Raw genomic sequence first — 15,471 nt, 5'->3', positions numbered from 1 at the left:
GTTTTGCCCCCCAAAAACAATGATGGCTTAAAAAATAGTGGCTATTTCTTAAAAATCTGGCTGCAAATTTCATATACTATCTACCTACAATGTAGGAAAATTTGTGTGCTTTTCTCAGGATATAGGTGAAGGCAGATTACAGGGAACCACTGTTGCCCATTCTGTCAAAAAATTGAAGAACGCTCTAAAACAAAAATTACATTCAAATTGGCCACAATTGCTACAAAAATGACAATACTTCATATCCCATCTAGTGCCCCTATTTTGGTGTCTCTGTTTCTAAGACTCATGAAAATATGCTTTACAAGAATTAGTGACATAATTAGGTGGTGGTGCACCAATAAGTAACATCCAAAAACAAACTTTTAAAAAAAGTACACTTTCACCTAAAAATTACTATAATTCACTGATAAGTATTTCAAGAGACGTCATTTTTGTGCTCCGGACTATCCTATGGTTTCATGATGAGGGGACAGCAGTCATTTTCACGCAATTTTAGAAGTCGCTTTGGACTTTTTACGACGAAAAGGAAACTGACCATCTTTTTTTATTTGTTCCGATTTATTATTTCAGCCTTCAAACCACAATACGTGTAGTGTAGATTTTGTTCACCTAATTATGACTATGTTTAGCTGATGGAAGTCTTTTAAGACTCACTTTGAAAGCCAACTTTAAATAATAGGCAAAATGGACCGCTTCATACCATTGTAACTAATCCAAAAGTATTATTCAACCCTTGAAACCATAATGTAGACACCAACATCATATTTCCCAAATGGATTTTAAATAGATTATGTCAATTTTTGAGTATCAGCAGCCATTTTAGACTCCTTAATTGGAAGCCATCTTGGATTTTTAGACATACATGAACATTGATTGCCCTTGTAACTTATCCTAATGTATTACTTGACCATTTAAACCAAGGGATAGACACCATGATCATATACCCCAGGCGGATATTAAACAAACTATGACAGTTTTTAGGTAACAATAGCTATTTTAGACCCCCAATTTACGAAGACTTTTTGGATTCTTGGACATGCTGGACCTCTGACTGTCCTTGTAACTTGTCCTTATTTATTACTTGACCCTTTAAACCATGGGTTAAACACCGAAATCATATACCCCGGGCTGATACTAAACAAACTATGTCAGTTTTTCGGTGAGAACGGCCTATATAGACTCCATTTTTGGAAGCCATTATGGATTTTTGGACATAGTGGAACCACTAACTGTCCTCGTAACTTGTCCCAATCTAATACTTGACCTTTTAAACCATGCGTTGTACTAAAAAATCATATTCTCCAGGCGGTTATTAAACAAACTGTGTCTGTTTGTAATTAACGACAGACATTTTATACTCCATTTTTGCAAACCATCCTGGTTTTTTGACATGGAGGAACATAGACTGTCTTTTACTTGTCCCAACGTATTTCTTGACCCATTAAACCATCGGTTAGACACAAACATCATATGCACAAGGCAGGTAATTAAACAAACTATGTCGGGTTTGGTTTTTTTTAAGATAACAACAGCTATTTTAGACTCCAATTTTGAAAGCCATCTTGGATTTTTGGACATAATGGACTGTTGACTGTCCTTGTAACTTGTCCCGGTTTACTTCTTGACCCTTGAATTCACCAATGAATACAACCCAAATAAAAGACACTAAAATACGTAAAAGATGAATTATCAAGTTTTAGGCCACGGCAGCCATCTTTACGCAATCTTGGATTTTCAGGTAGCCTGGAGTGCTTATGTTCACTCTTTCATTTTTCGCCTTCCACCATTGAATACATGTATGTACCGGAAAAGGTGTCTAGGGTAGATAAAGTGCCGGTTATTTTGATTTTCAGTTAATGGCGGCCATCTTAGACGCCATCTTGAAAATAACTACTTTCCCGGATACGGATTTTGGTGGATTTTTAGTATGTTATTTTTGAGATCAAATAGTACCAAAAACCGTTGACAAACATTTTTTGTTTTACAAGTTTTGGGGGTCAGAATAGAGCAAATGTGGGTGTAGAATCGCAGCCATTTTGTTTTCGCCAATTTGAGGATTTTAACATCAAAATCAAGGTTGGCAAACTGCAAATTTGGACTCAGCGCCCTCAAATTATGTTAAAGCACTTCTCAATTCAGCACTAACACGATTTGCCTAAGGCAGTCTACTTTTCTCAAATCTGGACCTGACTATGTGATATTAGTGTCAGGAGGACGATTCATACATCCAATAATGAAATGATTTGTCGGACGTTTAATCCGACAACTTTCCATTTCATGAAACTTTGTCGGATGAAAAATCTGACAAGTGCTCTAATTTGATCCGACAAGTATCTTGAATTTGGTCGGTCACTCTTAACCTACCGACAAATGCCAATTTCATCCGACAAGTCCACTGCCCATGACAACACGATGGCGTTGGTAAATGCTCTTGTTGGAGCTGCTCTGCGGAGGGAGCGCGTGTTTCGTGACAGATCGAATCCCTTTGAATTGTAAGACGACAGGAATATGTTAAAAAATACCGATTTACCAGAGATGGACTAAGCTTCCTCATAGACTTAATTGGAGACGAATTGAAACATGCAACTATAAGGAGTAATGCACTGACCCCATCACTTCAAATTTTTGTGGCACTGCGCTTCTATGCCACGGGATCTGTGCTGGATAGTTCAGCCACTATCCACGGCTGCAGTAGATCGACATCATCAAGAGTCATAAGAAGGGTGACACTTGCTTTGTGCTCTAAAACAGATGATGTAAGCTCTTAATTGTCCTTTTCTATTAATTTGGATCTTTCATCTAATTCTACTACGTCGTAGAGACAGTCTAACTTTGGCCATCATGAATTAAAAAAAAGTTTAGATCTAGGCCTACTAGATCTAGACTAAGTAATATTGGGGTCCTAATTTTATTGAAAAGTCATGATCCTGAGAGCCAGATTAATAATGTATTACATTCATTTTAACCCAAATCAATCTTTTATTTTTTTTTTCAAGTCGATATGGGGGAAAGAAGAGTCCGATTGACCATCGATCGATCGCACTCCTCGTTGCACCGCACAGGTTGGTTGATGTTGGAGTTAAGTTGCGCTCTTCAATCTGGTAGATTATCTGCCCCAATCAGTCCCATCAGGCTTCACTTCAGTCCCATACATACCAACTATTGTTGGCGATTGTATGTCGTCTGCACACAAAATACAACTCGCTCACTCGTATTATGTACGTATGTCGGCAAGACTGCAGCTGTTTGTGTCCAAATATTTCAAGTTAGATAAAAATAGTTGATATGCCTAGTGATCTATATTACTTACATCAGTTTATGAACATTTTGTAAGGTTATTCTTCGATCAGGCCGAAGTTCTAACACGCAGAAAACGGAAGACTGTCGTGACCATAAATATTGTAGGTGCCACGAGCCTAATTACATTGGGAAGGCATAAGATATTCATTCGACCCAAACCATTCAATTTTTTTTAAATTTGATATAGCTGAATATGATTGAAAATCTAACACTGATTCTAGAAATGGTAACTACTGAACTTCCTTCGCCCAAATTGGGAAGATAAATAAGTGACTTGGAATTTTTTTTTGACTGGCGGACTAATTAGGGCTATTTTACCGTTTCAGTTGATGAATTTGATCCATTCATAGATATCTTCATAAATGGCGATTTATTTTTAAAATGAGCTGGCTACGGTACCCTTTCCTGGTCAGATATGGAATGTCAGATATATGGTTACAGCCCAATAGACCGCGGGTCCGATAGACCGCGGGTCCGTTAGACCGCGGGTCCGATAGACCGCGGGTCCGATAGACCGCGGGCCCAATAGACCGCGGGTCCGATATTCCGCGGTGTGTGTAAAATTATGATCCGGACAATATAGTGAAATCCATGTCATCAAGAGGTCAAAAGGTCATTGATACGAGTCCATGGAGTTCTATAACGATGACCCACAGGACAATCGCCCCCTGACATCTACTTCAAGGAAAATATTATCTCCATATTTTTATCGTCGGGGACTGTTACCCCCCCCCGGAAATACCCTTATAAAAAAAATTGAATGGTATACCATTGACTACCATTTATCATACACCATTGATATACCATTGGAATACCATTCGCACAGCACCCACCATACACCAATGGTATACCATTCAAGCCTCAATGGTATACCATTCAAACTAATTTAAATAATTCGGACCTTACTATTACCATATTCATGAGCACCATTTACCATTCATATACCATTGATCAAACACCATTCACCATTGATCTACCATATGGCCACTATAGACAGGTTTACCATTGACCACCATTCACCATTCAGCCACCATTCACTGGCCTACCATTTACCATTCAGCCACCATTCACTGGACACCATTGGCCTACCAATTACCTTACACCATTCACCATACACCATTCGCCTACCATTCAACATACACCATTCGTGTACCATTCACCATTCGTGTACCATTCACCATTCGTGTACAATTCACCATCCGCGTACCATTCATCGTACACCATTCACTGTACACCATTCGCGTACCATTCGCCGTACACCATTTGTGTACCATTCACTGCTCACCATACACCATTCAACTACCATTCGTCGTACACCATTCACGTACCATTCACCGCTCACCATACACCATTCAACTACCATTCGTCGTACACCACACACCATTCACCATTGATTGACCATTCACTTTACACCATTCTACCATACACCATATACCATTGACCTACCATTTACAGTACACCATTGGCCTACCATACACCATTGAACTACTATTCACCGTACACCATAGGCTTACCATACACCATTGGCTTACCATACACCGTACACCATTGACCTACCATTTACCATACAACACTGTCATACACACTATACTATTAGTCAACCATTCAAATAACACCATTGGTCATACACTATAGACCACAAGTTCAATGGTAGACCAATGGTTTACACTGAATGGTAGACAGTAGAACAACGATGTGCAATGTATAGTAGGCCAATAAAGTACAGTGAATGGTAGACCATTGGTGAACAGCATATCTCTGGGGTTAGTGGTAGGCTTAATAATGGAATAAGTATACACAAGAAAAAAAATGAAAACAGTTACTTATTTCAAGAACGTCAATAAAATGTTTTTACTATAAGAAGTTTAAGTACAGCATAAATGGCACAGAGTATTCACAAGTATAGACTTTATAATTAAAGCACATAAGTTATTAATATATATGACTTAGCTACTCGTTGATATCTATACTCTGTCAATCTTGTTATCTAAAAATAAACATGCATCAAGACAGAGTTTGATTGAAAAACACAACAAATGAAGGCTAACATTTCCAAGAATAAACCTGTTCTCTCATATTGCTTTTCACATGGATTGAGTACTTGGCAAAACCACTGTTCTGCATACAAACCTGATACTTGTAATACAATAAACTTGATGTTAAATCTGTTGTGTGTAATTGCTTTCAACGACATTAATAAACATTTTTTTACTAATAAGTTCAAGTACAAAAGATTATTGACAGGTATGGCATAAAAGCACCATATTATGAATACATGTGACTGTGCGACTCCACAAGAGATCAATGATTGCACTCCACATAAATATTATGTTAATCTTCCTATAAACAAATTTACATGTAAGACAGAGTTTGGACAACAAACTAATGAACACCAAATTTCGAAGATTAAACTCAAAATGTGTGATAGCCTTCACATGGCCAAATGAATAAAGGGTACCACACCTAGAAGAAATGAAATATCCCCAAAAGGGGGGAAAATAGTACTCCCAAATTGGTCTCTTTTTTCTTTTCACCTAAAAAGATATATCAATGGCATGTTTCTACATAGAATTGTTAAAAGGTATTACCCGCCTAAGTATCCAGAATCCCTGATAACTTTCCTGTAGAAACAGACGCGATGCGGTTTATTGATAAATTGCATCGCGCAAAATACGGTTTCTCATAACCATCTCTCTGAGAGGTGGTTATTGCCATGTTAATCCGTTTAACTTTTCTGTAAAAACACGGGGCAAAATAGCATACGTGTCTGGCTTAAGTGCTTGAACCAAGAAGTGCGATCTCACAGTAAACATATATTCTGGCCGTTTTTTATCTCGCCAGCTGATCGCGAAACGTGTACCTGCTACAATGAGTGAGATCTACCATGAATTTTGAAAATTTTCCTAACGAGATGCAATTTTTGACATACCAAAATGCAATGTGAGGTTATAGGTTGAATTTTCCAATTTCCACCGTATTTGCGACGCGAAATGCAAGTTAATCAGATTATTCAGTCTGTAGAAACAGGTTGGTTTAAGAACGATAAGGTTATTCAAGTCCGGAAAAGATAAACTGTTTTTAATGATTTACTGTAGAAACACGCCAAAAGTTTATCATAAATACAATAATGATACATTAAGAAATAAATAATATATCACACATAGAAAAAAAATATAATGAAAATAAGGAAAGAAAATTACTCAATTTGGAACACTAAAAAACAGAAGAAAAATAGAGACCTTTTTTGCAAAATATATAGAAAATAATATATACAAGATACCAACTTATTTCTTTTCTGTCTATTTTTGTTGTGTTAAATATGTGTGAGAAAGATTATTGTCTTACACAGTAAATTAGTAGTCAATCGTAATTCGAGTCCGGAAAAGATAAACCGTTTTTAATGATTTACTGTAGAAACACGCCAAAAGTTTATCATAAATACAATAATGATACATTAATAAATAAATAATATATCACACATAGAAAAAAATATAAGGAAAATAAGGAAAGAAAATTATTCAATTTGGAAAACTAAAAAACAGAAGAAAAATAGAGACCTTTTTTGCAAAATATATAGAAAATGATATATACAAGATACCCACTTATTTCTTTTCTGTCTATTTTTGTTGTGTTATATTGTCTTACACAGTAAATCAGTAGTCAATCGTAATTTTTTACAACCGAGCTTGGACAAAATTTAAATTCATTTAATACAAAAAATATATAAATTGTGATCTTGTATTTTCATGAGGACTTGCAGAGAACAGTTTTAGCAAAAAATAACAACTTTAATTCGTCAAAACTTTGTTAATCCTAAACAAATTTGGATGAGATTTTCAGTGTTTTTGTTTGTCTGATGTACACTTTGAATTATATCACATAGCTTTCAGTCTCGAGTACCTCTAGCCCTTCAATCAAATTGGTTGGACGACCGGTTACACTTTACATATAACATAGTTATAAGGAGAATGAAGGGGACCATAGAAAGAAAGCATGAGAAAAGGGGAGATTTTGGTAGGGAGAGAATGAATCAGAAAAGGATCATGCTGAAAATTTCATTAAAATCTGATAATAACAAAGTTATTGAATTTGAAATTTAACAACATTTTGGTAAAAAATTAACCCAATGTACACACGATCGTCAGGAATATTTATTAGGCTCATTCTATAAAATGAAATAATTATTTCATATTTTCATACATGTGTGTATGATATGTCCCAAGTATCATATCATTATTTCCAGCAATGCATATCTTCACATTAAAGGTCTAGTCCACCACAGAAAAGATTGTTTTGAATCAACAGAGAAAATCAGGCAAGCATCATGCAAAATATTTCATCTAAATCGGATGCAAAATAAGACCCTCACTTTTTGTTTTGGTTTTCATTGTTTGAATTGTACAATATTTCAATTTTTTTACAGATTTGACAATAAAAAAAAAATAAAACTTTATTTCATAGGACAATGAGGAGAAAATTATAATATTTCATATTTAAAAAACAAAGAAAAGTGAATGAGTAATGTCATCAGTTCCCTCATTTGCATACCGACCTGGATGTGCATGTAACTATTAAGTGAAATTGAGCGAAACTTAAAAATGTCATACCTTTCTTATTTTCCATCCGATTTTTATGTTTGATTTTTCTCTTTTTAATCAAATCAACTTTTTTGTTAGGGTGGACATGTCTTTGAAATAAATTTTCACTCCATTTTTTATAGTTCTCGGAGGACAAAATGTAAATTAGCGCGACTTCTTGTAATAAAATACAAAAGAACAAGTGGGGATATGACATCAGCTGGGAACGTCGTGGTCTAGTGGTTCTGACTCTCACCTTTCAAACAGAGGGTCGTGAATTTGAGTCCTAGCCATGGTGTGTTTTCCTTCAGCCCGAATTTCATCCACACTGTGCATCACTAGACCCAGATGAAGTGAATGGGTACCCGGCAGGATTAATTCCTTGAAGCTGTAATAAGAAATATTGGATGAAAACAATGCAAAAGACAGTATATTAGCTAAGGGTTCAAAATATGAATGCTTGTCATGTGTGTAAGCTTTCTTTAGAAGTTCATATATTTTTTTATATATTGAGAAATTTGCAGTATACTCTACCATTCAATTGAATGATACCAATTAACAAATATCAACAAAACATTTTGTAAAATATGATAAATGAATTTATGTTTAACCATAGATGGGTAGACAATAACCTATTTTATAATGGGAGGTTGCCCCAATGATGACAAATACCACAACAAATGAATACCTGGGGAAAAAGTGTCCACCCTTCCCCCCTCAGCCAACATACTGATTTTTTTCTGGGGGGGTGTCAGAAAAGACGTGTGCTCCTCTAAATAGGGATGACATTTGTCCTTTCTAAGGATTTTTTACCATTCCTGACAAGGTTTTTTTTTCAGCTATGCCACTGCAGGAATACAATCTGTTTTATCTCATGAAGCTTTGCATTTTTTTCTACTGAAGAAAATTCTTACACACCTACCTTTCATAAACTCCAATTGTTTCTTGTACACGGTACGTTTTCTGTGTTCAACACCCGTCGTGTCATTCCAAGATAAGGCTGGATCATCTACCTTATCATCCAGTGTATCCGTCGTCCAAACTTTGACAATGAAATAAAATCAATTTAAGTGTTGTAAAAACTGCATGTATATGCAGATACAAACAAAAATAGAATACTAATATAGTAATAGAAAAATAATGATCTTAGAACTTTAATGTTAAAGATATTTTTCATGGACCTCTGATTACCAGCCCAGAATTTAGGATAAAAATAAGGAAATGTGATAGTATTTCAGCGTAGTTCAGACAAGGCTGTATTATAACTGTGCATGCTTTATACTAGTAATAGCTATGTCATCGGAAATCAAATTTCTAGAGCAGCAATTTTCAAGAGGGTAATCGATGACATAAATTCTATTTTTCTGGTATTGACAATCGCAGAAGCAGATCCAAGTGGGCACATTTGACCTGTACCCCCACCTTGAGAGCAATAGTTGATGTGTTTGATAAAAATGTGGCTTTCTTACACAAGTGTTCTCCCCCCCCCCTTCGAAAGTTACAGCAAATATTTATATTAAAAATATTGTCTCATACAAGAGGATCTCCTTTTTGGTTTGCTTGTTATTTAAAGTTTCCTTGGGAAAATGTGCCCCACTACCCCCTTTGAGAAATCATGGATCCGTTCATGGACAATCATATGCCAGTGGATGAACTCCAGACGTTTTTTAGGCAAGTTTTGATCAGTAAATAAATAAAAACAGATAAAATGTGATCACAGGACAAACTTAACTTTAAAAGAGGATAAAATTTACTTTAAAAATTGATATGCCTAGCCCCATGAAAGGATCTAAGAATACCCTCCGGCACTAATGCAGTTTCACACCAGCCAACTCACAGTGAACAATTGTGTACAACGGATAGCGGAGCGTAAACGTAGCGGTCGTGTACATTTTTGCTTATTACATGACGTCATCCAGCCACTGCCGAGAACCAATTTATGAATGAAAATATAGTAAGCATGTGCAGTGCAAGCCTTTTGTTTCCCCACACAGAATTCCACCAAAACAAGTGTGCAATTCCCTATCACCTCGTACCAAAATCGACCTAGAATTTCAATTTTCCTATATTTTATATGAATTATGAAAGGTATTCTCGGAGGATCTATTTTATCACCGATACCGCACAGGTAAGCGAATTTTGAATACTTCTTGCTTTTCCGTCAAAATCTTACGAATTAGCGTCTATATGTCATCGTGTTCGTTGGAATTTGTAGAGTCTATCGCAACGTGCATAAAGACAATTGGCTTCCGGGTTTCGGAGCGTCGCGTGAATATGCATGAAATTGCAGTTTCGATAATTTTCGATCGATACCGGAGCGATCCGATCACGAACTAAGACCATTTACCATGTACACAACATGACCGGATATCGTTATCGATACTTCCGCACGCAGTCCAAAGGAATTATTTTTGGGACCACGTGGTCATGACGTGATCTGCGCTATTGACCAATCAGCGGTCTTTGAATCGCTGTGCGGAGACGATCTATCCGTTGTACACAGTCTATGGACAATTGTTCGTTGTGCATGCAACTTCAAGCAAAACTCCCCACCAGAATTGTCTACACACATTTTGACATCAATACACAATATGCCCACCACTTTTCAAATATTGCGGATCGCTTGGATTCGCCGTCATGTTGATATGGACCGAAGTTATGCGATCAAAAGATTCGCATGCGGCATGCTGGCAGTTTGTTTGCCACATGTTAGCATGATTTGGTTGCTAACTTCAGTCCATATAATTATTACGGCGAATCCGAGAGATCCGTGAAGTGATGTCTACGGATTAGATCAACGACGTCGAGATCGAAGACTAAATACAGCCATTCCCAATATTTTGAAAAACGATGGGTATATTAACATCGAAATGTGACTGAGAGACCTGTCATGACATTTGGGAACAAGTTTTGGTGATGAGGTATGCTGGTAATCGGCCGGTGCAAAACTGCATTAGCGCCAGTTTTCTCTGCATATTTATTGCAGCCTCTGTAGAAAAATTGAATAGGAATCGTTTGTCACTCCGTCCAGTCACAGTTCCACACACAAAGTGCACATTTTACCATTGAAATAGTATGTGCAATGAGTGGTGTGTACAGTGTAGCAAAGTTATAGACGTGCGTAGCCTTTATCAGGACCCTTACCATGTTTCACCTCCATTTTATCTCATTTACCAACATCTATCAACAACAACAACAAATTATAGGCCTAATTTCAAAGCAATATTTGTCGGCAAGTTTTCAATTTCAGTAAATTAACGTGTGCAGTAACGGTCTATTTATTCACAATTAAAACTTTGACAGTCTTGACATTAGCATTAACAAATCATTCATTCACGAATTCAATGTATTCAGAGATGGTTTTTGTAAAACATTGACAATAAACATCAGGCAATATGAGCGAATTACTATTCAATGCTCGCCGATCTTAACTCTGCCAATACAAAGCATAAACCATAAGCACTCCCTGTCGTCAAAGCCACGTCCCGGCCCGTAGAGCAGCGGCCAGCGCCAACGGGGCAGTGACGGTGGCAGTGCAGTGGTCGTGCATGTCGTGGCAGTACAACGACATCTAACATTTTGAGACAATTTGAGAAATAAATCAAAGAAAATTGTTATAGAACTTACTGTTATAGCCTTCTACAAATGACTTTGAAGTCGCTGTCCGAATCTGACCCGTGTTCCTTTAGTTTTTGATGAATTATCGACGGACTTATCAACAGCAAAACGGTAGTACCGGTAGATCGAGTTTTCTTTTTCAAATATTGCACTTGGCGGTTAGCCGTTCGTGCGTGCGTAGTGCGAGAACAACACGTATAATAGAGCTACCTGGCAAGCAGCCAAGCGGCCCCTCTCGCCAAAGCATATGGGGGGGGGATAAATTATGACAAAATATGGGGGGAGGGGACTTCTTCGCCAAGATAAATACACATCCCGATATGGGTGGGGGGGGGGGTGAATTAAAACCAAATCAGGGGTGTCTTCTTTTTCCTCTCGATTGGTTCTGGGTTGGAAACCATGATGGCGTGAGTGCATGCCACTGTTTTCCTTGGATCTTGGAAACTATGAAAAAAGTTTCCGATCCCTTCACTTTTTTTTCCTGTTCTCTCTGTTATTTTCTTTTTTATTTTCGTTGTATTTTTTTCTTTTCTGTTAATCTTTCTTTTCTTCTTTGCCTTTTTTCTTTTCTTGTTTTTTCCCCTTTATATATATATTTTTTACTCACTCTTCTTCCCTTTTAATTTGCTTTTGTAATGATTGAAATTGAGATTTCATTCAGTAGATTTCTTTTCTGTTACATTGTACTATACCCTGTATGGCGGCAGGGAATTTTGATAGGGTTGAGGGAGCAAGACCATGTGGATAAATCATTTCAATCAAGTAATGCCGGCCTATAGAATAGCTCTCCTCTTTATTAACGCCGTCCACAAGTGGGAAAGAATATTTAGAGCCTAAAATAGAATTAGAATTTTGGAAATATCATTTGTAAAAAAAGGGTGAAATAATTCATGATTGGAAGCAGCTATAATAGCGTACAAATGGGTCAGATGGGGCTTTTGACGTGGCAGACAGACCAAATCAGGGTTTGCGGATGGGAATTTGATAGAGGTTGGGGGACCAAGACAACCAACAGTGAATTCATTTTGAGCAAAATATGGGGCATTGGAATAAACTTGCAATCGAAGCAATCGAACGCAAATCAATTTCAGACTCCAAAATCATGAGAGACATACTTTTCATTGCAAACTTGCAACTGATCCATAAAAAAAATCCAAATTGATATGTTCTAGATAAACTTAATGTATCATCACCTGTAAATTTGCATCTGATCGAATTTTGGGATTGATTGCAAATATCTTCTTGGAACACTAAATATATAGTTCTTTTTATAAAAAGCGGCCATAAATAAGCAAAATGATTATAAAAATAGAATAAAACTTATTAATTAAAAATTAAAACCCTTTTTATCAAAAAAGATTTCATTGACCGATTGATTTTATTTTTGCATGTACCCATTGCATCAGATTTAAATTTATGTACAATTGTAAAATATAACAAATTTATAATATTGTATCATAACCACTGGATCAATAATATTTAAACACATATAGACCTTTTACTTAATAAGGACAAAGACAATTTAAAAGAATGCAAGAGACCATGTTTACAATCATGAGCGATTACACTTGATTTGGGGAAGCTGCTCGCATAAAAGTCACAGGTCAAATATTTAATTAACTCTAAATACCTTTTAATCTTTGATATATTTTCTTTAAATCTTCGGAATTATGTTAATGGGTAATGCAATTGGGCATATCATTCAGCATTAACACAAATGGCATTCATTAGGCAAACACCACTAAGCCACTATAGCTTTACAATTATCCAACATGATTATATTATAAACCACTAGGCACATACTACTAAGACACCATATTGATACCAATCATACCATTATAGAGGCACATACTACTGAGACACCATTGAATACCACTGAGACACCATTGTATACCACTGAGACACCATTGGGTATATAATGGTATACCATGCAGTCATACCATTAGAGGCACATACTACTCAGACACCATTTGACACCACTGAGACACCATTGGGTATATGGTATACAATTCATCATACCAGTCATACCATTATAGAGACACATACTACTGAGACACCATTGAATACCACTGAGACACCATTGTATACCACTAAGACACCATTGGTGCATGGTATACCATTCATTATACCAGTCATACCATTAGAGGCATATACTACTGAGACACTATTGAATACCACTGAGATACCATTGTATACCACTGAGACACCATTGGATGTATGGTATACTATTCATCATACCAATCATACCATTACAAGCACATACCACTGAGACACCATTGAATACCACTGAGACACCATTGGGTATATCATGGTATACCATGCAGTCATACCATCAAAGACACATACTACTGAGACACCATTGAATACCACTGAGACACCATTGGGTATATGGTATACAATTCATCATACCAGTCATACCATTAGAGGCATATACTACTGAGACACTATTGAATACCACTGAGATACCATTGTATACCACTGAGACACCATTGGATGTATGGTATACTATTCATCATACCAATCATACCATTACAAGCACATACCACTGAGACACCATTGAATACCACTGAGACACCATTGTATACCACTGAGACACCATTGGGTATATCATGGTATACCATGCAGTCATACCATCAAAGACACATACTACTGAGACACCATTGAATACCACTGAGACACCATTGTATACCACTGAGACACCATTGGTGCATGGTATACCATCCATTATACCAGTCATACCATTAGAGGCATATACTACTGAGCACCATTGTATACCACTGAGACACCATTGGTGTATGGTATACCATTGATCATACCAATCATACCATTACAGGCACATACTACTGAGACACCATTGAATACCACTGAGACACCATTGTATACCACTGAGACACCATTGGATGTATGGTATACTATTCATCATACCAATCATACCATTACAAGCACATACCACTGAGACACCATTGAATACCACTGAGACACCATTGAATACCACTGAGACACCATTGGGTAAATGGTATACCATTCATCATACCAATCATATCATTAGTCACATACCACTGAAACACCATTCGGTATATGGTATACCATTTACCATTAAATAAACTACCAATTACCATTAAGAACTTACCATTGAAACACCACTTAAATACCATTCGCGTACCATTTACCATTCAGATTACCATTCAACTACCATTCGGCACCATTCAAATACCATTGGCGATTTTTATAAGGGTATGCCCTCTAGACGCCATACGGAGCCTATAAAATGCCATCGACTTGACAAGGCGAGATACTCGGGGAGATACTTTATCTTGCCATGTCGACTAAATAAGCTTATTATGTCCGCATGGCGAGATACGTTATCCTGCCAAGTCAGTCCACTTATAAAAAGTTATATATCAACATGGCGAGATATTGTATCTTGCCAAGTCGACTTAAATATGTTACATGTCAACATGGCGATATATCGGGATTCTTGCCGGGACATGTACACTTTATATCTCGCCATGTGGACATATCGACTTGACAAGATAGAATATATCGCTATGTCGAAATAATAAGCTTATTAATTACTTAGGCGGCGGAAGCGGGGGGGGGGGGCTTTCCCCCTAAATTTGAGGTGGGAGGACGGTCCCCCCTAAATTTTTAGTTGAGAACCTTTTTCTATTTTCAATTTCTTTTCTACGCCCCCCTAAATTGAGGTAGACCACCCTAAAATATTTTGTCCCCCCTAATTTTGGTTGATAACCTTCTTTTTTTTCCTTGTCAAAATATTTTGGTGGTCCTTCCTAAAATTTTGGTTGATTTGCTTGTCAATTTTTTACCTGTGTCCATCCCAAAATTTCAGGTGGATCCCCCTAAATGTTTTGCCTTCGGCCGCCAATGATTAATTAAGACATGGTAAGATAAAGTACCACGCCATGTCGTCACGTTAAGGCATTTTCGCAATTATTATTTTCATAATTATCTG

General features: G+C 36.9%; 1 long non-coding RNA gene across 1 annotated transcript; it reads right to left on the bottom strand.

Moving 5' to 3' along the window:
- Window positions 1–8,253: 8,253 nt before the first annotated feature.
- On the bottom strand, window positions 8,254–11,548 carry LOC121405876. The gene is made up of 3 exons (XR_005968716.1): window positions 11,508–11,548; window positions 8,803–8,922; window positions 8,254–8,268 (listed from the first exon to the last, which is right to left on the bottom strand). It is a non-coding gene; the product is annotated as an uncharacterized LOC121405876 (long non-coding RNA).
- Between the last annotated feature and the right edge of the window lie 3,923 nt (window positions 11,549–15,471).

Source organism: Lytechinus variegatus, chromosome 1 (genome assembly GCF_018143015.1).
Source record: "Lytechinus variegatus isolate NC3 chromosome 1, Lvar_3.0, whole genome shotgun sequence".
Classification (NCBI taxonomy): domain Eukaryota; kingdom Metazoa; phylum Echinodermata; class Echinoidea; order Temnopleuroida; family Toxopneustidae; genus Lytechinus; species Lytechinus variegatus.
Note: the sequence above shows the minus strand (reverse complement) of the source record. Positions and strands in the feature narration are given on the sequence as shown.